This window comes from Pristis pectinata, chromosome 25 (genome assembly GCF_009764475.1).
Source record: "Pristis pectinata isolate sPriPec2 chromosome 25, sPriPec2.1.pri, whole genome shotgun sequence".
NCBI lineage: Eukaryota > Metazoa > Chordata > Chondrichthyes > Rhinopristiformes > Pristidae > Pristis > Pristis pectinata.
Window position 1 is genome coordinate 14,836,924 of NC_067429.1, and position 26,554 is coordinate 14,863,477.

Here is a 26,554-nt window from a genome sequence, read left to right on the forward strand (position 1 = left end):
TTGAATCCAATTGGCTAATTCATCCTGAATGGCAAGCAACTTAATCTTCTGGACTAACTTGTCTTTTCTTTCCCAGTTCTGATGAAGGTTCCAAACATGAAACGTTAACTGTTTCTCTTTCCACAGATGTTGTCACACCTCCTGAATGTTTCCAGCATTTTCTGTTTTATTCAGATTTCCTGAATCTGCAGATATTTGATTTTTATTTATCATCTTTCCTCCCCTGCTCAGTTAATAATCTGACCTAAATTCTCATGTTCATAGCACACTGCTTTGCTAAATTGCATACCAGTTACACGAGTGTTTGGAATTAGTGCTGTCTTGTGGATTCAGAGTAAAGTATAAAGAATAAATTATTCATCGATGTTTAAGGACTGAACCCATAATTCTTCTCCAAAGGCACAATATAATGATGTTCTACACTAGCTTCAAAAATTATCATCAAGCTGAGTTCCAAACCTTTTATAATGCTTATTGTGAGCTAAACGAAGTTTAAATGCTTGCCCTACCATTTAGCAAAAAATATTAAAATTCACTATAATAGCTACTTCCTAAATGGAGTTGTGTTATTGTGTGCACTGTGTAAATAAGGACTGAAGGTTAAATTTAAAAGGCAACAAAGTTAATTAATCATGCAAGGGCTTCATTAGGATTTAGGAGGCCATTCAGCCCACTAAATCAGTGCCAGCTCTCAGAGCAATCCCATTCCTCCACTAAGTTTTCTCTGTAATCTGTATTCTCCCACCATTCTACACACTTGGGTCAATTTACAGTTGCAAATTATCAACAAACCTACATGTCGTTGGGATGTTACGGGGAAAGCCACATGGTCACGGGGAGAATGTGAAAACTCCACATAGCACAGTAGATATTTGTTTAGAAAAAGAAACGATCCATTGAAACGTACAAAATTCTTACTGAACTTAACAGATATATATGGATTTGATAGTTTTCCTTGCTGGGTGTCACAAACCATGCATCACAGTCTCAAAATAATGGGTTGGCCCTTCAGGATTGCGATGAGGAGAAATAACGTCATATGGAGAGTGGTAAAGTTTTGGAATTCTTGATTCACAAGGGCTGTGGAAACTTGATGCACAGAGTGATAGAGAGCAATTGATGTTTCAGATATCCAGGGATCATGGGGTTAATGCAGGGAAGTGGCGCTGAGATAAAAGATTAGCCCCAGTCTTGTTGAGTGGCAAAGAGACGTGTGGGATGAACTCTTGCTTCTATTTCTTCTAGTCTAAGCATTGCAAACAAAGCGTTACACCAAAGGTCTGTTTGAAACACAACTGATCAAAATACCCAATTCATATCACATCTTAAGTCACACTTTCTTTTTTATTGTTAATGGTTTTGAATCGGGGTAGAATCCAAAAGAAGATAACTGCAGTAAATTTGGAGAACCTGGACTTGTGCTGCTGGTCTGGATTTTTGAGGGAGAAATTAGCGTTTGGTCAGTAGCACTAAATGTAATGAGTTTTTGTTGCTGGTCATGCGCACCTCCAGTTTCAATGAAATCAAATGAGCAGGCATGGGGGTAACTCGCAACTAATAAACGTGCATTTTCTCTTCTTTTATGTTTTGGTCTAGTTTTTGTATTCCCAACTCTTCGGCATTTCAGTCAGTGGTAGTCCAAACTGTATTTTCAGCTTGTGTAAAAGACCTCCATGTATAAGGCAGCTTTGAATTTTACGTGAAAATTATTCAACTCTCTAACTTGAAATGTATGAATCACCATCTGCTTCATTTTAGGAACATGGGAGAAACTCACCCCAACACTGAAAGATCCAGAAGCCAGAAGGAAGAATGCTGAAACAAATGGGGATTTGTGCTCCGGACGTACTACTTTTCTCTCAGGACAGCAAGATGCAGGCCAGGTACAAATGAGAGAGTTTACTTATTGGGGTAGAGAAGGGGTGGTGTGCTAATATTTGAACTTCAGCACCTCCAAATGGATAGAGGGTGACTTACAAACAGAGAATATGCTAGAAATACTCAGCAGGTCAGGCAGCATCACTGGAAAGAGAAACAGATTTAACAATGCAAATTGACGACCTTTCATCAGAACTGGGAAAGAGGCAATAATGTAGAGAAACTGAACACAGATTGGGTGACAATTATGCAGAGCACCTGCACTCTGCCCAGTGGGTCAGTCCACTGGGTGACCCTAGTCTTTTTGTTGCCTGCCACTTTAAATCTCCATAACATTCCCATTCTGATTTTCCTGTCTATGGCTTCCTGCACTGTTCTAATGCAGCCCAACGTGAACTTGAAGAACAGTGCCTCATCTTCCATCTGGACAAACTGCAGTCATACCATTGAAGTCTACAACTTTCTTTCTCTGTTGGAATCAGAATTGGCCAGTTCTCCTGTAGATTGTATGTATCCCCATCATCCTTCATCCACAGCTTATTTTCATGGCAACCCTGGCCTCACCCTATCAGGGATATTCTCTCTGTCATATCCATCCTTCCCTCTCCTGCTCTGCAATCTAAAACTGACTGGTTTTCTCTTTCTCAGTTTTGAGGAAGGGTCTTCAACCTGAAACATTAACGCTCTTTGCACAGATGCTGCCTGACCTACTGAGCGTTTCCAGAATCTTCAGTTTATATTTTGGAATCTCTAGCATCTGCAGTTTTATTTTTATTTACAGGAGAGGCTGACTGTTGGATTGATGATTTTGAGCTTGAAATTTATTCATGCATCTCATGAAAAAAACCCACACTATGCTGTTGAAAATTGGATTAACATAAATGACAGCAATTTTATCCCCATTTCTGGATTGTATATAGTACTATCAGGAATTTTGTCCCTTTTTTTAAGTGGGATTTTATTCTCCCCAGCATTTTATCTTCCATGATACAAATCTCCCCAGTGATGTCTACAGTATGCCAACATGCAAAATTCATTTGCTCTGCAATTTTCAAATGGACTGGTCTCAGAAATTATAGTTCTCATTTACTCACAGAAAAAAACTTTTACCAATCTTGTTTCCTCTGAAACCAAGCTACGTAAAGTGTCAGTAGTTAAAACGCATTCTTGTCCCCACTGAGATGTATCTGATTACAACCACATGTGGCTTGACTACTTTGCCCATGATCATTTTCAGCTTCCTAGCCTCAATCATTCTCCGCTGTTGCTGCTTGTTTCTACCACTTGTCATTGCTGCATTAGGGAAGTCACCAAAATTCTCCACAGAGGAGACTTTGTCTACTTCTTTCCACAGAACAGGCAGAGCAGATATAGGCACTTGCCTACACTGCAAGCTTCCCACAAATTACAGGCATTCATAAACTTGTCTTTGGCGATCTCCCTTGCAACTTTGCCCTGGAGGTAGACTTTGGCCTCATGCATTAAGAATACGACTCCTACAGCATGCCTACCTCTCACTGGCCCCTAGGGAGCAGAGTCCTACAATCCATCCATCATTGCAGCATCCATTTGGTCAGCAGTAACACTCCCCTTGTAGCTGCAAGAATGTTGCTTGTATTACTGTGGAATGTTTGGCTTGCAGAAAAACCAGCTGGTCTGCTACCCGCTGAAAACTGCAAGATGGTGCAGTGCATCACTAGAGAATGCTACTTGAAACCAACATTGTCAATTTCAGTGTGCATTACACAGGCAAACCCAACAACGCTACAATTTCAGTGTGCATTACACAGGCAAACCCAACAACGCTACAATTTCAGTGTGCATTACACAGGCAAACCCAACAACGCTACAACTCCGTGGCACTTGCATTTGAGATCCCTGTGAGCTCCTTTCGGAGCATCTCAACATCCTTCGACTCGGGTATTCTGAGGGTGATCATGGTTGGTTAATACTGGTATAATGAGTTTTACAGAGCTAGACTGGGAACCCTGTCAGCCAAGTCCTTAAATTAGCTTTCATCCTTCTGCCTCCTCCCCTCCAATGCCAACACCCCAACTGACCTAGGCTCCATCATCTTTCTCTCCCCAGGGCTCAGGCCTGCATCCTCGTGAAGCCCAGCATTTACAATTCCCCTCTTCCCACCTACCGGTATCGGCTCCATTGATACATCACTGGGCATCCTACAAGGGTAAACCTAGGCAGAGTGCCACCAAAACTTCCCGATGATATTAGTCCACATCATTATCCATTACCAGTATATGTTCATAAATTGACAACCAGGTCAGTGAACCCTGGGATTTCACCAATAACAAATTCAACCTTCCTCTTACCCTCTTGAGGATTACTAAAGACAATGAAGAGTGCAGGCAGAGAACTAGGGGATCCAGGCAGATGGAATCCTATTTACTGAGGACACAATTAAAATTGGGGATTTGCAAGAGGCCAGAGTTTGAGGCTGGCAGTGGACTTAGAGGGCTAGAGTTTATTAGAGAAAGGGAGTGTGAGATCATGAAGACCTTTGAAATTCAAGGTGTTGTTTGACTTGGAGATCATAGATCACCGAGCAAAGGGGTCATGGCTTTGCTGGAGATTAGGCAGTGGTGATTTAAAAAAAATAGCTCAAGTTTATGTAGACAGGAGACCAGCCAGAATTGCTTTGGCATGGGTTGGCCTAGAGGTTAAAAGTATGGATGGGGATTTCAGTAACAGTTGAGCTGAGGCAGGTTGAGTTGAACAATAGTACAGAAAAGAAAGTTGGAAAGCATAAATAGGTAGGTATGGGATGGAAGCTGGCAGGTATGGAATTGCCCAGCTCAAAGTTTCAGACTAAAGCCCTTATTGATCTGTAGGCCCCTTAAAATATTGGCAGAGGGAGGGGGGAGCTCACAAACATTGATTTCTCTAACTTCTGGTAAACCCACCCCTTCTTTTTCTTCCCCCACCCCCATTCCTTTGTCTTCCCTTATTCCTGTGGCTCCCTTTCCCCTCCTTGGTGACCTGTCCATCTCCTCTCCTCCCCTATCCTTTATTCCATGGTCCACTGCCCTCTCCTACTGGATTCTTCCTCCTTCAGCCCTTTGCCTCTTCTACCTATCACCTCTCAGCTTATTACATCTCCCCCCCACTTTCCCCCATCACCTGGACTCACCTATCACCTGAACTCACCCATCACCTACCTGCCTGTGCTCCTCCCCATCCCCCCACCTTCTTATTCTGGCTTCTGCCCTCTTCCTTTCCAGTCCTGATGAAGGGTCTTGGCCCAAAACGTCAACTGTTTACTCCCCTCCATGCATGCTGCCTGACCTGCCAGAGGGACATATATAGGATGCAAAGTTGGGCTGAGAAGTGGCAGATGCAGTTCAACCCAGCTAAGTGTGAAGTGGTTCATTCTGGTAGGTCAAATACAATGGCAGAATATAGTATTAATGGTAGGACCCTTGGCAGTGTGGAGGATCAGAGGGATCTTGGGGTCCGAATCCATAGGATGCTCAAAGCAGCTGCGCAGGTTCACTCTGTGGTTAAGAAGTCATATGGTGTATTGTCCTTCATCAATCGGGGAATTGAATTTAGGAGCCGAGAGGTATTGTTGCAGCTATATAGGTCCCTGGTCAGACCCCACTTGGAGTACTGTGCTCAGTTCTGGTCGCCTCACTACAGGAAGGATGTGGAAGCCACAGAAAGGGTGCAGAGGAGATTTACAAGGATGCTGCCTGGGATGCGGAGCATGCCTTATGAAAGCAGGTTGAGGGAACTCGGCCTTTTCTCCTTGGAGTGATGGAGGATGAGGGGGGACCTGATAAAGGTATAGAAGATGATGAGAGGTACTGATCGGGTAGATAGTCAGAGGCTTTTCCCCGGTGCTGAAATGGCGGCCACAAGAGGACATAGGTTTAAGGTGCTGGGGAGTAGGTATAGAGGAGATGTCAGGGGTAAGTTTTTTTACTCAGAGTGGTGAGTGCGTGGAATGGGCTGCCGGCAGCGGTAGTGGAGGCGGATACGATAGGGTCTTTTAAGAGACTGTTGGATAGGTACATGGAGCTGAGAAAAATAGAGGGCTATGGGTAAGCCTAGTAATTTCTAGGGTAGGGATATGTTTGGTACAGCTTTGTGGGCTGAAGGGCTGGAATTGTGCTGTAGTTTTTCTATGTTTCTATGCTAAGTTCCTCCAGCACTTTTTGCTCCAGATTCCAGCATCTGCAGAATTTGTTGTTGTCAAACATTGCTTGATGTCTGTTGCATTCTTTTTCTGTTTCTTCAGTTCAATGTAAAAGCTTTTATAATTGCAAACAATTATGAATTAACACTGTATTTTAAAACATTGAACAGAACAGGCCCTTTGGCAAACAATGTCTGCGCCAAACATTTCTCTCTTTACTTCAGCTATTGATCAGCAAGGAGAAATGTCCTTCTATACACCACGACTGAAGCATGAATGTTCCCAAGATTGAACAAATTTAACAACATAAGCAAGGCCTTGGCTACATTAGAATTCACAGATGTATCTTATTTCTAATCTGCCTTGGAAAACTAGCTGTCCTGTTCTCTCAAGTTATGCAGTGGTGTGAATAACACTAATGTTGGAGAAAAATACCCCATGAATTAAGATTATTAAAAATAATCCCTCCTATCTGGTTTCCAGCCTGAAACATCTATCCTTGCATTCATAAGGCTATTTGTACTGACAACAGTACAAATAGAAATGATAAAATATCTGCAGAAACTGCCACCATTCTCATTATTTGAGACAAACTCAACATTCTTATTTACCAGTTTTTTTCTGATCTTTTAAATATAAAACTGACTGTGCAAAGCACTGCACTTGCAGACTGTTTTTCCTTTCTTCAAAAAAAATAAAGTAATTGCTTGCAGCGAATGAGATTTGACAGGAAGGAGCTGCAGAACTTTGCAAATCTTGAAAACAAAACATTTTACAGTCTTGCTATCTAAACCTTCAAGCAGTAAAATAATCAGATATTTGCCAGGGAAGACCACAAAACATGCACGCATTTTCAAGGAGAGAAATAGAGCAAAATTGGCATTTGCAATCCACGGGTACATTTCAAAATTGGGCCCTTTGCTACCCTCCACTTTAATTCTCTGGCTGTTTTTTTTTCCTTGGATTGCATCATTACTAAGTCTGTATTTTAACAATGAAGAAATTAAGACTCCCCCAGAGCTGAATTAGAATACTCCCCCCTCCATCTGAATTTAGTGTGTTGCATCGCACATCTCAGCCAAATTGGTTCTGTGAAGATTTAACAGTGCCACTGCATTATTGATAACTGTAGCATTTAGGATCAGCTGAAGTAAGGGGGAGAAAAAAAATACAGGTTGCTAGAATTTTGTCAGCATTCTGCTTTACAAAAATCACCGAAATGCAAAAGGGAGAAAACTGTTACTCACAAGAGCCTGTGGTATTTTCAGCAATAATCAGCCTGAGATTTCAATGAGCTTTGTACATCATACAGTCACAGTGAAGTGAAATAAATCCTCCTGTGTATCCATCCCGGGTAATTAGTGAAATCTCTCTGCTGCTTTCCTATAGGAAGGCAGCCTCATCTGAAAGTGCTGGGTGGTGGCCAGGAGAACAGCTTGCGACGTCACAATCCGACTTATTGTGGCAGGAGCTAATGTAACGTTTCTACTCTCTGCTGTTTACTGTAACACAGTTTAGCACTTATGCAGACAATGTTAACCCTTTGAGGTGCAAAGCACATTATGCAGAGAAGGCCAATTAACTGCTTCAGTTATAGTGATGCACGTTTATTTTCAGTAAGTCTCTTTTGCAATTGAAACTTTGTTGCTTAAATACAGATTCTTCATTTTTCTGGTAGAAGCATGCTTAATGTTTAAATTGGGGTGGGAAATTGTGAAGTTTTGCTTGCAATGATGCAACTTTTCAATTATAAGTAATTTTCTTATGTTTTTCCCCTCTGTGCTTCCTGTTGTTGGAGCCACAGCAGGAACACCAGGGCAGCTGGCTGCTTTGCGTGAACATTAGTTGCTCAGGAGGAAGGTGGAGGTTATCGTCACTAAATCACCTTTTGCAAACACCTCTGAACACGAGGCAAATCCTGACTGATTTCTGGATCCCATCGACAGGGGGAATGTTCATCCTGCTCAGCTGCTCTGGTCTAGGATTAGCCAGCTCTTGATATTCCCCCACCATCTATCTCAAAAGAAATTCAAGTGCTAGTCTTTCTTCTCTTCCCCTCTATGGACCAGCAAACACCTACGTGTTGAACAACAGGTGGATGAGGAGGAGACTTCTTTGCAGTTCTCCTTTATGATTTTACTTGGAGTATCTCAAATGATATGAAAACTGCTGGGAATCTGAAATTAAATTGGAACATCCAGATCTGGTCAGGGAGCACCTTCCTCAGAATTGCCTCTGGGGCCCGATGGTATTGATTGGTACTTTGTCTCTTGACCCAGAAATGGTTCAGGAAAATATATTCTATTTCATGCTCCTTTTAAAGAATCTCATTGACTGTGAAGTCACTTTGGAAAATCCTGAGGTATTGGAAAAACCTGATTGGTGAAAAATTTTTCTTTCTGTTATGTGGTATAAATGTAGGTTATTTGACTAAAATTGGTTCTATCAAACTCTGAAAGCCTTGGTATCATAAACCTCTACATGGGGTCTGTGCATGAGCTTGAGGAGGTGAAGTCTTGTCATCTATTTAGGCTTTGGAAATAAAGTTTCCAATTATCAGCTTTATCAATCATACACAAACAAACAGACAGACAGACAGAGACCAGATTGCTGGAGGAAGTCTGTGGGTCAAGCAGCATCTGTGGATGCAATGGGACAGTCGACATTTCAGGTTTCTTTTTATTCTTTTTATTTTTCTCCTCCATTTTGAGAGCTTCTCCCATTCTGGAGCCAGAATAAAATCCTGGCAAACCTAAGAAAATCTTCGCAGTGTAATGGAGAAATCGGTTTTGATGGAAACCTGGACATATCAAAGACAGAAACTTCCTGGGAATGGTTGCAAGGTTTACTCTAAACCGTATTTTTTTACCAGGGTTGCCCCTGTATTGAGACGGAGACCTCAATCAGAGGAATCCAATAATTCCAGGACATGACTGTTAGATGTCTATGCCTATTAGTGATTCTTGATGAATTGTATGTAGAAACTTTCAAATAATCCTTTATTAACTAATATCAAGAAAAGATAGCAGAATACCTTGCTTGTGGAAATGTGCTACGTATAAATAAGCCATTGCATTTTCTACTTTACAACATTGATTATACATTGAAGGCATTTCTTTGGCTGGAAAAGTTTGGAATTGGCTGAACGTTTGAAAGACATTGTAAGACCGTCTTTCATTTTCCTGTTTAATTTTTTTTTGATGGCATCATGCACTGCGTCCCTAAATTGAGATCATTTGAAATATTACAAAGAATTAAGTAATGAATACTGAGAAGAATCCTCAAGTTCCTCCTTTAACCTTAACACCTTATTGGATGAATAATTTTCAAATAAAAAATCAAGAATTAATGGCATCACTGGGGAGCTATCTTGTGAAGAATGAAATAAAACTTATTGGACATGATTTTTACTGCAGCTTTTCAACAAATGTGTTGGCTCAGTGACACAGCAAATCTGGCAGGGTGGTGCAGCAGTTCATGCTGCTGCCTCGCAGCTCCAGAGACCTGGGTTCGCCCCTGATATTGGGTACTGCTTGTATATTCTCCCCATAACTGTGTGAGGTTTCTGCCAAGTGCTCTGGTTTCCTCCCATATCCTGAAGATGTGCTGGTAGATTAATTAGCTACTGTAAATTACCCTTTAGTGAAGGTAAGTGGTAAAGGAGTCATGGGAGTTGATGGGCATTTGTGAGAATATGCTGGAAGATGGCATGGACTCGAAGGCTGTTCAGCCAATCATCTCTGTTGTAATGAAAAGGTAAATGTCATTCCTGTGTTGATTGAGTTCTTTCTAAATTGTTAGAAACTGAGTTTTCCAAACTATTTTTTTCAATGATGGATTTGATTTTGCTGTTGTGTTGAGGAGGTGGTGGGCAGCAAGGTAAGACAACCCAACCTCAACACTAAGGTTCGGGAAATTGAACCACCTGGATCTCCCTTGCTATCACCCAGTTAGGTACCTCACAAGAGGCAGTAACTGGGGCTGGCAGAAAGGAGTGTATTCTTAGGCAGCAGGAAGCCATGGCCCAAATCACAAACAGAGTGGAACTCCCCCTGTTCCTCTCTCATTATTTTCCATATTCAGATCCTACACCATTCCTAAGGTTTCCCTGAAATCTCTCTTTTTGAGAAGCTACCCCTGACCTAAAAAAAAAACACATTTTTGTTTAACTGTTCGTTCCATTTTTTTTATTTTTAACAACCCTAAACAAATTCTGTATGTACCTTCCAAACCATTCAACTACTGACGTTTTAAGAGAGACGGACAGGATTTTGGTCTATAGGGGAGTCGCAGGTTTGAGAAATGAGCAGGAAAATGGAGCTGAGGCCATGACCTTACTGAATTGTGGAGCAAGTTCTTGGACATCCAGCTATTACTGCTGATTTTTGTTATTCTCGCAGTATTGAAATGCAGTACAATTGAACAAAAGCTTGACTAATATAAGATGCCCATCCTGCTCTTGATTGCTTGAATGTTTGCCAAACCTTGTTTTATTGAGCACTCACTTCCCTATTTGCCAGCTGCCCTTGTACCCCTAAGAGAATGCTTTGTACCTTAACCAGCAATAATTATTCCTGTGGCAGATGGCTGTTTGTCATTGGCCAACACTAGCCTGGGCATGGATATACACAAGGTGTCCAGTTCCAGAACTTTGAGCTGGGTGCTCTCAGCCAGCCAACCACTCCCAATAACCAGCCTGGCTGTAAACCCACCCTCTAATCTGTACCCTCCTATCCCATGTATCATCTTGTAGACATTCAAGACTGAGACGGACAGAATTTTAGTCTCCAGAGAGTTGAGGCACCATTTCTGATTTCCTCTGTCACAACCTGTCAGCTGCAGATTTTTTTCCTCAAACTCCGAGTGCTGGGCTTTGATGCTACCCAACCACAACCACAAGGCTTGGGCCTCCGTTGTAACTGAAGTTTGAAGTTGTAGCCCAATGCAAATGCTAGTGCACTTGTTCGAACTATTGGGGCATGAGTCTCCAAAAGCAAAGGCAGTATAGGTTAATGAATCTGGTCTTGGGGTATGTTTTGAAAATCAAACACTGCAGATGCTGGAAATTTGAAATAATAGCAGATACTGTAAACTTCGACAGGTCAGGCAACATCCATGGAAAGAAAAACACTTAACTGTTTTTATCATCTTGGGTCAAGTTTGCTTGTTTAACAAATATAAAAGCTTGGAACTGGTCCTCTGCAGTACCACTTCTTTGCAAGAAGGAGATCATAGTTTGTGGAAGTCATTCTCAATGATCAAGAGAACCTTTTTTCTTGTGTAAGGTGCAAATTAATACAGTGCTCTCAATAGGATAGCTCGATCAGCAAAAAGCATTAATGGTAGATGCTGGCATGCACTTGTCACAATTTTCCAAAGTATGCTGTCATCCATAATTTTAAAAAAGCCTTCCTTCTCTATAATTTGCTTCCCAATCCCATCAGCACATTCTCAACACATCGTCAAAGCTGAGGTAAACCCATTATAGTGTTATAATCACATTTAATTGGTTATTTTCTGCAGTAGTCTAATTAAGTCATTTATTACATAACAATTATAATTTGCCAGTTTTGACGCAAACTCTGGATAAATTAAAATAAACAAAGAAACAGATTTGATGCCAAAAGTAACATGCATGATTGAACAAAACTTCACTTTACTTGCTTGAAGAGTGATGCAGAGAGACCATTAAGAAAGTTGACCATTACAATTCCTATCAGGTCCAGTCTGTGTCCAGCAAGTTATAGTCTTTGTGATTTACATTCCTTGACTTGGAGGTTACTTGGGAACGTCGTAAGAATTGGACAATTAGAGATAAATGTGCTGGAAGGCTGAAATAATGTGGAGAATATTGGTCTGGAAGTTTTAGCAGAGGGAGAGACAGAGTTGATGTTTCAAGTTGATTTTTCATTCAAGCCCATCTCATTACCAGCTCTTCCACCACCCAGACCAGGATCCTCTCTTAAATTTCCTTCACTCTGTCAGAATGAAAACCAAGTCTACCATTCTTTTCCATGGGAGAAACCATTGGGGTCAAAGGGTACATACCCAACATGCCCAGCATTCTGGGTTTTCCATTTGAAACTACAATTCCCAACTAGGTGACTTACTGCTGTTAATGAGTCATGGTTTTGGATTATTATGAGCTCTTGATAGCTGGAAAAATTTGTTCTAACAAAAGGCATCAACTTGAAATTGTAACTCTCTTTATCCACAGGTGCTGACTGCCCTACTGAGTACTTCCAGCACTTCCTGTTTTTTTTTTACCTACAAGTAACAAATGTTTAACACAATATTGTTTAGGAACTTGGTCAAAATGAACCTCATTAGACACACCCATCTCATTCACTATGATATGATACAACTGTAATTCAAGCCAGTCATTCATTTCCACATAAGGCAATTACCAGCATGCAGGAAGTTCTGGCTTTTCCATCTGAAACTGCAATCTCCCACTCTGTGATCTGCTCCTATTATCATTCAGGCAATGGTTCTGGATGATTATGACCCTCTCATACTTGGAACCATTATTTATATGTTCTTGGCTTTGGTTAATATTTCTATGGAGGTATTGTTGATACATTCAGTTACCAATGCTGTAGTCTCTTCCAATGAAATGGTTTGGTGAATGATAATGCACAGAACAGCTTGTTTTGCTATCGATTTGGGTTCTATTACAGATCAGGTCTGCCACAATACAGGGCATTGAAACACAAAATCATGTTATCTGCTGAGAAAGAAAGCTTTTGTTGAATTACTGTGATCTCAGTGAAATCGCACACTAAATGCCCGTGCTTGTTGTGTCTTTTCATTCCTTCAGCTCCATTCAAAGAGGGGAATAGAGAAACTCCATTTAATAATGGCCTTGGAAATGGGAATATATTAAACGTGTCTGCACAACTGAACTGTCATTTTGACTATTTTGAGAGTTCTGTGTAAGAAAAAAAGTACATTTCTGCATAATACTTGTCAGTAAATAATGAAAACTCCGATGCATTGGGACTCACTTGAACTCCATTATTGCCTGCAGATATCAGCATGTCAGCGCTAAAACCACTTAGCCTTTGAAGCTTCATCCCACGAGCTTGGTCCTTGTGAAACCACCTGACTTTTAACTCTGTGGACTCTGTCATCCAGAGTAGGGAAAATCCAGTACAGCTACAGTGACCAAGCAAGCTGTATGTCTAATAAATACTAAAGCTGCTAAATTATCCATTGACTCAGATTGTTAGCACTTAATTCTCACATTGTAATTTACTTTGCTTTTAAATAATTGAATGATTCAATATTTCTTGGAGCAAAATGTTCAGTGAACCATTGCAATTATGTCTTATTAGTTATGCTTGTATTTAATAAAATTGGGGTTAAAATTAACTTATCCAGAAGCCCAAAATTAGTGGGTACAGGCTGTCCCCAGGTTATGAACGCCCAACTTATGGACAGCTGTACATACGAGTGAGCTCCCCTAATATTATTAAATTCAAAAGTCTAATGTACATACATAAGTTCTTTCCTATGAACGGCAGAACTAGGTTCCCCTCTCTCTCCACTTTTAGTAATTGTCGTTCTTGTCAGTCTTATGTACTTTTGATAGCATTCGTTACAATACAGTGGAAGTATGGTTACCAAATCGAGTGATCTGTATATACTTTCTGACTTGCAGACAAAATTGACTTACGTATGTATGTAAACAGAACCCGTTCATAACCCGGGGATGGCCTGTATATGCTGAACACATGACTCAGGAATTCTCTAATGCATGGACTGAAAATGATTGTCATTATTTCATTGTAATTATGAATTATGATGTTGTCACCTCAGCTGAAATTTGTGTTACTTTGGCACAAGTCACAAAGTGTCCACAATTTGAAGAGAATATTCCTTCATTAATATTGACTGCAGCTCACAACCACATAACAAGTCTATGTTTCAAATAATGGTGCTGCACCCTTCTCAATATTTTAACTATGGCAGAAAATATGATTGAGAAGTATAACACAATTATGCTTTGAGATGGGCTGCAATTATCTGTCCTTGTCTCAAATACTGCTGTGTGCCCCTGGTTATGTGTCCCCAGTCAGCGGTGTTTAATGTGCTATTAAGTTGATGTGTTGCCTCTAAAATTCAGTCCCTTGATCTCAATGATATGGAGGCAGACCTCAGAGTGTTGACATGACTGCCACTTTTGAAGTGGTTTCTCTGGATAAAGGATGACTTGTTCCACCCCAGTTCACTAGATTCTGAGGTGACAGATAAGGCCAGGATGGGACCTGCAGATCTACCACAGGCAAAACAGAAAGGATTGACTTGGTGGGCAACTGAGCATTTTGGGAGGTGGTCTGATCCTGCCAGTATTTCTATTGAGCTTCTATGTGCTCCTCACCTCTGAGCTCAAGGTTCTCCATGCCTACTCCAATATGTTCTTCTCCATTTTAAGCAGTCATGAGCTAGGCATTGCCAAAAGTTGATGAAGACATTGCACCTTTACAGGATGTTAGTGTTGCCAGCTGGAGCTGAATTTCTAGGTAGTAGTTCTTTAGCCAGTCAAGTAGCTTGAAATGGATCGGCTGACCTAAAAAGCCATTTGTGCAAAATGGTTCCACCATGAATTTTATTTTCCAATGTTCTGAGTTACTTGACTCGGTGAAAACACAGTTAATGCAATTTGCAGTTGATGTCAGTAGTTAAATGCTGAGTGAGTTCGTGTACTATTCTTTGGCTATTAAATGAGTAATTACTCCACTAAAATATTGGATATTATGTTGACATAGGCATTTCCATTGGGCTATGGTGCCCTTAAAAAGCACTGGTCAGGAAAGAATGCAGTAGAAGTGTGCATGCATGTTATCCTTGGGATGTAGTAGAATATAAGCATTGTAATCCACTTGCAAAAATGGGTTCAATTGAAATCGGTTGAATCTCCTTTCTGGAAACGTATAATGTGCAAACACAACAATATTGTGCATTTCCAAAACAGAAACTGCCAGAAGCACTCAGCAGGTCAGGCAGCATCTGTGGAGAGGGAAACTGTTTAAATTTTCAGGTAAATGACTGTTTGTCAGATAAATGTTGACTCTGCTTCTCTTTCTGCAGATGCTACATGACCTGACTCGAGTCAGGTTCAGATTCAGATTTCCAATATACACAGTGTTTTTTGCATATATTGCATATGGTAATGGAAATTATATTTAAATATGAATCATAACATCATCCAGCAGAGAAATGGGCCCTTCTGGACCACCTTGTCCATGCTGCCTGTGATGCCTAACTTCACCAATCCCATTTACCTTCATTAGGTCTGTATTCCTCAACACTTTTCCTATCCATCTACCTGTCCAAATGCTTTATAAATATTGTAATTGTATCTGCCTCTGGCAGCTTGTTCCAGATCCTACTACACTCAATGTAGAAAAAAACTTGCCCTTCAGATCTCCTTTTAAATTTCTCCCCTCTCACCTTTATACCTGTGCCCTCTGGTTCTAGACTCTCCTGCCTTGGGGAAAATGACTCCGACTATCTACCCGACCTACACCCCTCATAATTTTATAATACTCAATAGAGTCACCCCTTAGCCTCCTATTTCCCAGGAAGAATAAAACCAGTCTATCCAAACTCTCCTTATAACCACAATTCTCCATCCTGGGCAACATCCTGGTGATTCTCTTCTGCATTCTGTCCATTGCTACCACATCCTGTAGTGTGGCAACCAGAACTGTACACAGTACGCTAACCAAGGTTTTGTACAGCTGCAACATAAGGTCCCAACTCTAAGACTCAATGCTTTGCCCTATGAAGGCAAGCAAACCAATGCTGCTGCCTTCATCCTATCTGGCCATGTTGCCACTAGACTCACACCCCAAGGTCCCTCTGTACATCAACACTCCAAAAGTCCCTGCCATTTACTCTGTCCTACCAGAATTTGACTTCCCAAAGTGCATTTCCTCACACTTCACTAGATTACCAAAGTCTGCCACTGCTTTGCCCAACTTTCCAGCTGATATATGTCCCACTGTATCTTTACAACATTCTTCACTATTGACAATCCACCAGTTTTCGTTTCACTACAGACTTGCTAATTAGACTACCTACATTCTCATCCAAGTCATATTTATAAGTTCCCAACACTGAGCTCTTCGGTACACTACTTGTTACAGACCTCCAGTCAGCAAACCGCCCATTCACCACTATCCTCTGCCTCCTATGACCAAGCCAATTTTGGATCTACTTTTCTAACATGCTTGTTGTCCCTTGTGCTTTAACCTCTGGACCAACCTACCACATGGGACCTTGTCAAAAGCCTTACCAAAGTTCTTGAAACCATGTCTGCAATGCTGCCTTCTTCAATTTTCTTCGTTAAAACTCAATCAGATTTGTGAGACGTGATCTCCCATGCACAAAACCTTGCTGAGTCCTCCTAATTGGTCCCAGCCTTCCCAACCGAGCATAAATCCTGTCCCTTGGAATCTTCTCCAATGACTTCCCTTCAACTGACGTAAGGCCCATTGGCTTATTATTTCTAGGCTTCTCCCTACTGCCCTTTTTGAAGCAGAACTTCAGCCACAGCAGACTGGAGGGTAACTAATGAAAATGCAAAAAATCTCTTTTGGATCCCCAGCAGTCTCCTCCCTTCCTTCTTTCCACCTGCATCCAGGTTAGATTTTCCATTGAATTAAATAAATAGTTCAAAACCAAAGGTCTTAGGCTGGGCTAATCCAATCCCTTACCAAGAGTATTCAGACTTTCTAATTGTTCAATATAATATTTTTCAAGCTGATGTAGGGTTCTGATCAAGATTACCTTTTTCCTAAAGAAAACAGTAAAACTATTCAAACAGGTATCCATTTCCCTGCAAGATGCCATAGGAAATGTAATTTTTTTATTATTTGAGCAATTACTCCTTTGTTAAGTTATGAAGTTCTATGTTAGCAACACAGAACTTCACACTGAAGGCAATGAGTAATATGACATGAAATTATACAACAAATATCCATTGCATATTCTACATCAAAGATGAAAAAGCATGGTGTGGGTGGGAGGGAGTGTTGCAAAATTGCAGTGCAGTAAATCTGTGCACACAAGTCATTTTTTAAAAATCCTATAAACCAGGCAGCAATGAGGTGTGCATGCATGATTATCAAATTATCAAGGTTGAACAAAGCCTCAATGTTCAGGTGATGCCACTAAACCACTTGCATAGTATCTGGAGGCTGATTGTGTTATCTAAATTGCATAATTGCCTTTAAATTCCAATCCTTCTGCTGTTGTCCACATGAACATCTGGATGCAGATGGCTACTTTCTCAGACAAAGCAATAAATAAATCCCAGCCACCAAATTAAATCTTGCAATTCAATCTTGCTACGAGATTCATTTCCCTGCAAAGGCTCGACGTTGTGCTCTGTTTTTAAAGAAAAGTATTCTGGTTCTAAAAATTTAATTTGTACCAATTTTGGATAATCCATCAGCTAAAGAATTATTTTGACAAATTATTCTCTTGTTGTCTCCCTTGTAAGACCCAAGGTGATTCTAAATACAAAATGGATGATAACAGTGTCCACAATGCAAAATATTTCATCTACATATAAATGTCACACCATTTTTTGTGGAAAAACTATTACCATAATTCTTGAAGGAGAACCTACCTTTCAGAATGTTTCTTGAAATATATTTTCTGTATCTTTCCTGGGGAGTAAATTCACTTTCAAACTATAAATTAAAAGGAACAGAAAAAGAGCATGTTTGAAGAAGGCTTTCCAGCAGCAAGACTTCATTAATCATTTAGGAGATTTTTGATGACATCAGTATTTTTTTAGCACATTGGAGAAACAATATGATTCTCTTTTTCTTACGGAGGCATTAATCTAATTCTATGACATGTGTCACTATTACGAGCAAATACTGGTCAACAATATTTAAGCCAATAGATAGGGTAGATGCCTAGAGTCTGGTATAGACGGGGTAGGTGGATAAGCTTTTCCCCAGGATAGAAATGTCAAATACTAGAAGGCACTGGTTTGAGGGGGGAGGGAAGGGGAGGGGTGGTGGAGTAGTTTAAAGGAGATTTACAAGGCAAGTTTTTTTTCATAGAGGGTGGTGCCTGGAACCTGCTGCCAGTGGAAGTGGTAGAAGCAGATAGGGTAGCAACATTTAAGAAGCATTTAGACAGACACATGAACAGGCAGGGAATAGAAGGATATGGACAGGAAGATTGGATTAAGTTAGATTAGTATCAAGGTTGGTGCAGACATCGTGGGCTAAAGGGCTTGAACCTGTGCTGTACTGTTCTTTTGTTCCATGTTCAATAAGAACAGAAGACTGTGTATAACAGACTGGAATAATGGAGACACAGGAGGTAATGGAATCTGGAGCAACACACAAGATGCTGGTGGAACTCAACGGGTCAGGCAGCATCTATGGAGGGAAATGGACAGTTCACATTTTGGGTCGAGACCCTTCATCTAGACTGGAAGAATGGCCCATAAATCTTTCAGTCCTGGGGATGGCCATTAAATGTACAGTGAGCTAATGCATGTTTAGTGTGAGGGACCTTATTCCTGCAGAATTTTACTGTGCTTGAGGGCCTGGGCATTGTCTGCAGTGGAATAGGCCTTGCTCCTTCTGCACACTCGGGCTGTAGATTGTGGATAGGAAATGCTCCAATCATGACGGAGTTTGGATTGAGTCTCAGAAATGAAGCAGGAAGGAGGATATCGGCTCATGGACAGGGACTACAGCATCAGGGAGGGCTATGATACTTCTCATGGGCATTGTACTCATGGTGGGATAAAGGTGATGGGCTCCTGTTTAACTTAAAGGGCACCTGCCTGCTGCTATTTCCCAGAAGCAGGCTCTGCAGGTTGGAAACTGCTCAGATAGGACTCCTTTAAGTTTTACTGGGGAAGGCGTCTCATTGGTTGTAAAGGGTTTCGTCAACGTAAAGGGGCTGTTCACTTCCTGGCTGCATGTACACAGTGGCTTATGGATATTTGGTGCAAACTGTTGGATACCACTGTACACAGGCAAGCTCCTTCTTGTGTTAGTGGGTACTGAGGACTCAGAAACAAAATCACCGATCAAGTTCAACATTCAATGTTTATAGAGTCATAGATTTAAACAGCATGGAAGCAGGCCCTTTGGCCCAACTGGTCCATACTGACCAAGGTGCCCATCTAAGCTATTCCTATCTAGCTCATATCCTTCTAAACCTTTCCTATCCATGTGCCTGTCCAACTGTCTTTGAAAGGTTGTGATTGTACCTGACTCAACCACTTCCTCTGGCAGATCATTCCATACACATACCACCCTCTGTGTTCTTTTTTAAAAAAAGTTGCCCCTCATGTTCCTATTAAATCTTTTCCCTCTCCCCTTAAAGCAATCAGTTTATCTGACAAGATTTTATTGTGTAGAACATGCACACATTGCACAATAATTGGAGTTTCTCAAACAGCAAGTCTTTTTTTCACTATGGTTAGTTTGATTTTATACGTGAACACAGTTGTAAGGTATCTGCAGTCAAGAATCATTTCTCCGGTTGTCTCTCCTCTATTACATTTTGCCTTTATTGATAATTCCCATTAAAATTAGTATGAGCAGCTCCCTTGAGTACTTCCACAGCTTTCCTCATTCCCTACAGGTATTAATAATGCTTCTATCTATGGGCTCTTTACAAACATTTCAGTGAAACATAGACATAAGTGGCAGTACTCTAGCATTGGAGCCATTAGGTTGAGGGTTCTAGTTCCACCCTAGGGGCCTGAGCAGAAAATTTAGGCTGACAGTCTGACTTAATCCTGAGTGCTCTGCTGCCACACGTGTAAACCTTTAGCTGAGACATCTGCTCTCTTGGGTAGATCTAAAAGATCTTGTGATCCTATCTTGAAGGAGCAGGGATGTTTGCCCTGGAGCACTAGCCAATGTTTATCTCTCAATCAACACAAGAACAGTTTGTCTGTCTATCACACTTGACCTTGTTATGCACAAACGGGCTGCCATTTTTCCTACATTAGGAGAAACACTACGTTTCAAAAATATTGACTTAATTAGCTGTGGAGTGTTTTGGTCCATCCTAGTTGCAGTATAAATACAAAGATTTTTTTCTCCCTCTTTGCTTAATTCTTTCTCAAAAGGGAGAATTGATTTTATCGGGTGTAGAAGTTTTATCAGCCCAAAAAGGCCTCTACAATCAGTAGGTCAGTCTCTTTTTGACTAAGATTAAAACTAGAATTTCACCTAATTTGTCAACCTCTTCCTCCTCTGAAGTTATAGGTAGTTACCCCTTCAACATATTTATATTATCACTTCAATGAAGTTGGTTGGTAATACTTGAAGTATTTTTATTATTGCTTGGAAACTGGCTGACTTCTTAATATTTTGTTTTAGTATTTGTCCTTGCTTTTGAGTAATTTGGTCCCAATATTGCAATTATATTAATGCTTGGATAAACTAAAATCAAGTTGTCTTCAGCAAGTTTGTTTGCAGGAAGGTGTTTGAACAGAGAATAGGATATAAAGAGCCTTAAGGAATGTGTATGTAGTCAAACACCATGTCCATATCTCCTTATGGCATGGAAGGAGGTCATTTCAGCCCATTGAATCTATACCAGTCTCAGACCAATTCTATTCCCCATGAATTTTCCCTGTAAGCTGCTTTTCCCACACTCCCATCAGCTAACCCCTTCACCCCAAAAATTGTACCACTCATCTACAAATTAGGGCCAATTTACAATTGCCATCTAACCTACCAACCCACACGCGTTTTGGTTGTGGAAGGAAATAGTAGCACCTGTGGGGAAACCACCACAGTCACAGGGAGAATGTGCACACTCCACACAGACATTACCAAAGGTCAAGATAGAATGAAGGTCACCGGAGCTGTGAGCAGCAGTGCCACTGGCTGTGCCACTGTATTACCCAGGAATACCTGCAAACCTCTGAGCCTTGAGATATCATCATTCATGAAAGAGTCAAGAATCAAGAATTTTCTAGGTATGAAGAACTTTAAGTTAAAGGAAAGCTTAAGGAAGTTTGTTTTTTTAACTTTGGAAATGGATGGAGGTGGGGCTTCAAGATTCTGAATGGAATCTAATTCAGCAAAGCTGTTCATTTTGGTGGGTGGTTCCAATTCCAAAAGACAAAAGTTTTCAAATTAGAGAAGGACATTACTTGAATGTTTTCTCCCAAAGTATGATAAAGTTTTGTCACAAGCTTCCAGAGAATGCTTTTTGGCAAGTGAGTTCCAGAAACATTTGGATAAATCTCTGGAGCAATGATCTGAAAGTTAGTGAAGTTAGTGAGGACAAAGGTTACTCTGTTCTAAGAATTCTTTGCCAAGATATTCATCATGTGCAGGTAGCGATAAACACACTATATGGTCATGAATAAATATGGAATGTAGTGCTATTAATCAGAGATGAAATTCTTGATTGTGGTGGTTAATTGTGAGACCAACAAAAAACCTCTTGTGATAAAGTGCAGTCTTCATATTCAAATGATGGACTTTCCTCATATCAGTTCATAGTTACACCAGGTAGGTTATGATAGACATAGATTTCATTGAAGCTCCACACAGAAAACTGGAAAGAATGGAATAAGTGCACAAGTACATAATCCAATGGAAAGTTAGATTTATTCATGATTTTACTTTATTCCATGGCTCACTTGCTGAAACCCCGATAGCCCAATAGTGATCCAAGACATGGTACAATCACAACCAATTAAACATGCCCTGAAATTTACCACATGCATTGACTGACCCAGTTACAGGGTCCAATGGATAGAATATTCAATCCCAGTTCCTTTTACACCAAATTATCCAACAGATAAAAACTTAATACTTTTCCTTAATTACATTGTGCTCTGCTCATATTTTATTTCACTTCTATCTCTCATCATGTCAACATGTGCCTTTGAAATTGCTGTGATCTGTCAGAGTTCTGAGAAGATCATGTATTGCCCCCACACCTCCAATGACCAACAATCTCAGTGCACTGTGGACATCTGAATGGTGTCTGTGTGGAGTTTGCTCATTCTCCCTGAGGAAACCTGTATGGGTTTCCTTGACGTACTCTGGTTTCCTTGCACGTTGACCAGTGTAAATTGCCCCTAGTTAAGGTTGGTGGCAGAAAAATTGGAGGAGAGTTGATGGGCACATGAAAGAATATGTTGAAGGAAAGTAAATGAAGGAATTGGAACTGATGGAAATGTTCTGAGAGACTTGATGGGCTGAATAGCCTCTTATGTCCTTCAGTGTCATAAGAAAGCAAGAGATTTACTGCATAAAGTAATGCTGACAGCATATAATGTAATTTTGGTATGATTTGTAACACCGCACATTAGGTAGACTTTTCTATTCATTGCATCTGAGGGACACTTAGTTTCCTGATGCAGTGACAAGAAAACTGGGTGAGGAATTGGAGCTAAAATCTTACTATGGCAAGAATTTAGATTGCCTTAACTTAAACTAACTCATAGCCAGCTCTAGTACCCAAAGCACACAGATCACACTATCTTAATATTACTCTCAAAGGTGGCAACTGAAAGTGCTTGAATAGCTAATTAGAAATGGGTAGCTGAACTGATATGCTGCCATAAAATAAAAGCAATTAGTTTACAATGTCAAATAAACACTAGCTTTTTGTGTTATGACTTATTTTTAAATGACTGAGACGTTGATCAATGTTTTGAAAGTGTTGCTGTGAAAGAATTGGCTGACTAATAAACAGCAAGAAACCAAACATTGTGATCTTGGAAGACCTTTAACCTTGGTGTTCATTCATTTTGATTATGACTCGATCAAGTGCCACTTGTTAAAGGTGTTACATCAAGGAAAGATGTTAGTATATTAAAAAACATAGTGACTTTTACTTTTGGAAAGACTCATTGAATTTTAATCACATTTGTGATGTCTTATAATTGATTGCCTGTGGGTGTGTCCCCACTAACTCCAACTATGGTGCAATGACGCCAGATCAATTCTGTTCCATTTCCCAAAAAGCAAAAAAATAAATGCAGAAGCTAGAAATTGGAAATATAAACAAAATATACTCAGCAGATCAGGCAAAATCTGTAGAGCAAAAACACAGTCAGTAAGTTCTGTCGACTTTTCGTTAGAGCTAGGAAAAGTTCGAAGTTAATGTTTTATATTGACAAAGGAGGGAGGATTTGAGAGCAGCTGAAGGAGACAGGCGAACAGGGGCTGACAGTGGGAGGGAATGGGGACTGCAGTTGGGTGAAATCAGAGACTGCACTTGTTCGGGGGTATTAAGAACAAGCAGTTGTTGTGGGGAAGAATGGGTGGCGGATTGAAGCTGGGAGTTTTCTAGATCAGACACTGGCTGATCAGGGTTTGGGTCATAGTACTTCAGATGAGGTATATGCCATGTTACTCTGGAGATGTCACATAATAGTAAATAGTGATTATTCTGAAGCAACTTGATAAATAATTCACCATCTAGTTTTGACACATTATAAGGAAATAAGAATGGAACGTAAAATTTCAAATAATTATTTATTTTGACAACCTTCAGGTACAGGGAAACCTATTATCCATCTGCTAGAGGCCATGGCCTAGAAATTCAATTGTATGATTGCTTCTTGTGATTGAATTGGAAAGTAAAGCCAGTTATAAGTGTAAATAATTCCTCACAGGGTGCATGATCCATACTGACTTTGAATCATGTGTTTCTATGTCCATGATACACTTACATATGATGGATGTAAAGCACACAGCAATGAGATTAACCATTGTGCAGCAATACTTGCCTTCGTTGATGCAACGCTGCAGAGTATGGGCTTCAACCAGGGAAACAGGCTTTCCTTGGCACCTTCCCAAAGAGACAGATATTGCCAGCACCAATATTGGGCAACCCACCAAAGAAGACATGATGGATTCATGCACACTAAATTCATCCCCCTTCAGAACTGGGTGGGTCCTGCACAATGTCACTTTGCCACCTGTTTTCATTCAAGTTACAGTTTCTAGGCTTTTGTGTGGGGCACATAGAGTGAATGGGTGCCTTACAGAGAGAAAGAGACATGTAAGGAGAGAGATCTGGAAAGTGAGAAACATAGAAGAGGAAAGGTCATATTCACAGAAAGAGTGAAAAATTGAGTTACGATAGACAACTTGCTGAGAGAGAATTTGAAGTTTATCCGGAGAGCTCAAAAAATTGCTTTCTGAAGGAGGAAACATTTTCTGAGAGAGGAAGAAATACAAAAATAGATGAGACAAATGGAGGAGAGGGAGGGAAATAAAAGTGATACTGAGTTAAAACTGGGAAAGAAAGCATCAAAGGTCCACATAGAAGGAATTACATAGAAAGTGAGAAGAATGAAAGAATTCAACTGAATAGTTCTGAATATATCTTTACAGTTGCCAGATTAGCTTGAACGTGGCATCCATTGTTCATGTCCTTCTGAAGTATGCACAGTGGATAGAGCGTGATGTCAGTCATTGACATGAATTCAAGATCGTTCAGTGCTGCCAAAGAGGACCATGGCAATGCAGCTAACGCTATGTGTTAACCTTCCGCAACTAAACACATGGAGGAACAGGAAGGAAGTGTCCCATCCCCACCACCATCTCAAGACTTCAACTATTACTGACTTATACGGTGTATTGGTTTGAGTAAAAGGGAATGTGGTATTTTCAGAGATAGGAGTTGAATCTATAGAAAGAATTGGCACTCAAGGAGTTGGTGTAGATATGCAGGCTTCTGAATTAACCCAGTTGTTCCCATAGTTGCCTTAGTATGTCATTTCTCTTGGAATTTAGTGTGACAGAGAAATCGGAGAGAGGAATATTAAGTAGAGTAGAACAATCTACTACATGATAGAGGGGTTGAGAGAGTTCCTCAGCAGAAGGTAATATTCACCAAAAGAACAATTATTTTACTTTCAATTCATCAGGGAACAATGTGTGTGAGGCTCCTATAACTCAATATATGGAATATACCTCCTTCTTCGGCCAAATTTGCAATCACACACCTACATACAAGCTGTTTATTGCATTCTATTTACATTAATTTATTTGGGTCCTGGTCTGGAGCTGGAGATTCCTGCACCACGTACCAGCATTGCAAAAGGAAGATTTCAGATGTCTTTTATTCCAAGAGAACTTGATGGTTTCTGAATGTCCAGTTGGTGTGTGATGATAGACAGTCCGTCATGAAATTGAATGCACAGCATTCAGTTAGTGTGTGTATGGGTGTGTGTAAGAGATGATAGGTTACAGGAAAATATGTATGGGAATGCTTAATTGTCCAAATAGCCTCCTCCTGTGTTGTAAGTAAATGAAAATATGAGCTGAATGCATCTCATTTCCCCTTGCAGAGAGTAGCAGGCAGGGCCAGTGCCTGTTTGCTGGGATTACAGTTTCCTCTGGTGTGGGGTGTCATTGACTACCTTCAGGATGATTTGAAGGCTTGAAATTCCCTAAACCCAGTTGGGATTTCAGTCCCTGAATGTCCAGATGGTATGTGATGATTCACAGTGCATCATGTTATTCAATACATAGCAATCTACTGTGCTACCATTTGAACTTCCACAGTAAACCAATGGGTGGTTTCTGGCTAGTGAGAGCAATGTGATTCCTGCCCCTGTTGTGCAATATGTACATACGTGGCCAACATGTAAAAGAAAAGCCACGCTAGCACATTCAACATCAAGGAATATTGTTGTGTCGAGCAGAGCTGCTAGGGGCGCAGAGTGAGAGGTGCTGGCTCACGCTATCTGCAGCTTGTACATGAGGAGAGGTTGTGGGATTAGGGTGGAATGGGACCCAAGAAGGAGGAATGAAGATCCTTCCATCCTCATTGGTTTCCCCCAGCCACTGACCACAGACTCAGTCCCACCTGCTCGAGTTATGGAACATGCAGTCTCCTCCAGGGTAGTTGGGTGATGCCAGTGGATAGTTACCTGCTGGAGAATACATACCATCTTATGCTGCAAGAGAGGAAAGTGTGTTCATGGTGTTCGGATGATGTGCCTAATGGTTATGTAACTCGCAGTGTATACAAGTAGTGAAATATTGGCATAAGTCTTGCAGCAGTGTGAGGGTATATTGTAGCTTATGAATGTTAGAATTAGGAGACTCAATTGATTGAGATTTTTGGTAGGTGTGTGTTAGTGTTATAGTGTGTGAGACCAGTGGTGTGGTTGTTGGAAGATCTTAACCATTCAACATTTAAGATAAGAAAGATAAGATTTCTTTATTAGTCACATGTACATCGAAACACACAGTGAAATGCATCTTTTGCGTAGTGCTCTGGGGGCAGCCTGCAAGTGTCGCCACGCTTCTGGCACCAACATAGTATGCCCACAAATTCCTAACCTGTACGTCTTTGGAATGTGGGAGGAAACCGGAGCACCCGGAGGAAACCAGAGCACCCAGAGGAAACCCACACAGACACAGGGAGAACGTACAAACTCCTTACAGACAGTGGCCGAAATTGAACCCAGGTCGCTGGCGCTGTAAAGCGTTACGCTAACTGCTACACTGCCTGCCCATTTTTTATGACTATTTT

The 26,554-nt window shown here is 40.7% G+C and overlaps 1 protein-coding gene across 3 annotated transcripts in view; it reads right to left on the reverse strand.

Moving 5' to 3' along the window:
• Positions 1 to 7,389, reverse strand: part of LOC127583071 (MAGUK p55 subfamily member 3-like) — a 59,959-nt gene extending 52,570 nt beyond the window's left edge. For 2 of the 3 annotated variants that reach the window (XM_052038807.1, XM_052038806.1), the window contains exon 1: positions 7,282 to 7,389. The gene's annotated coding sequence lies outside the window, so the exon portion shown is untranslated. The remainder of the gene's footprint in view (positions 1 to 7,281) is intronic. The other variant, XM_052038808.1, reaches the window with a different exon arrangement.
• Between the last annotated feature and the right edge of the window lie 19,165 nt (positions 7,390 to 26,554).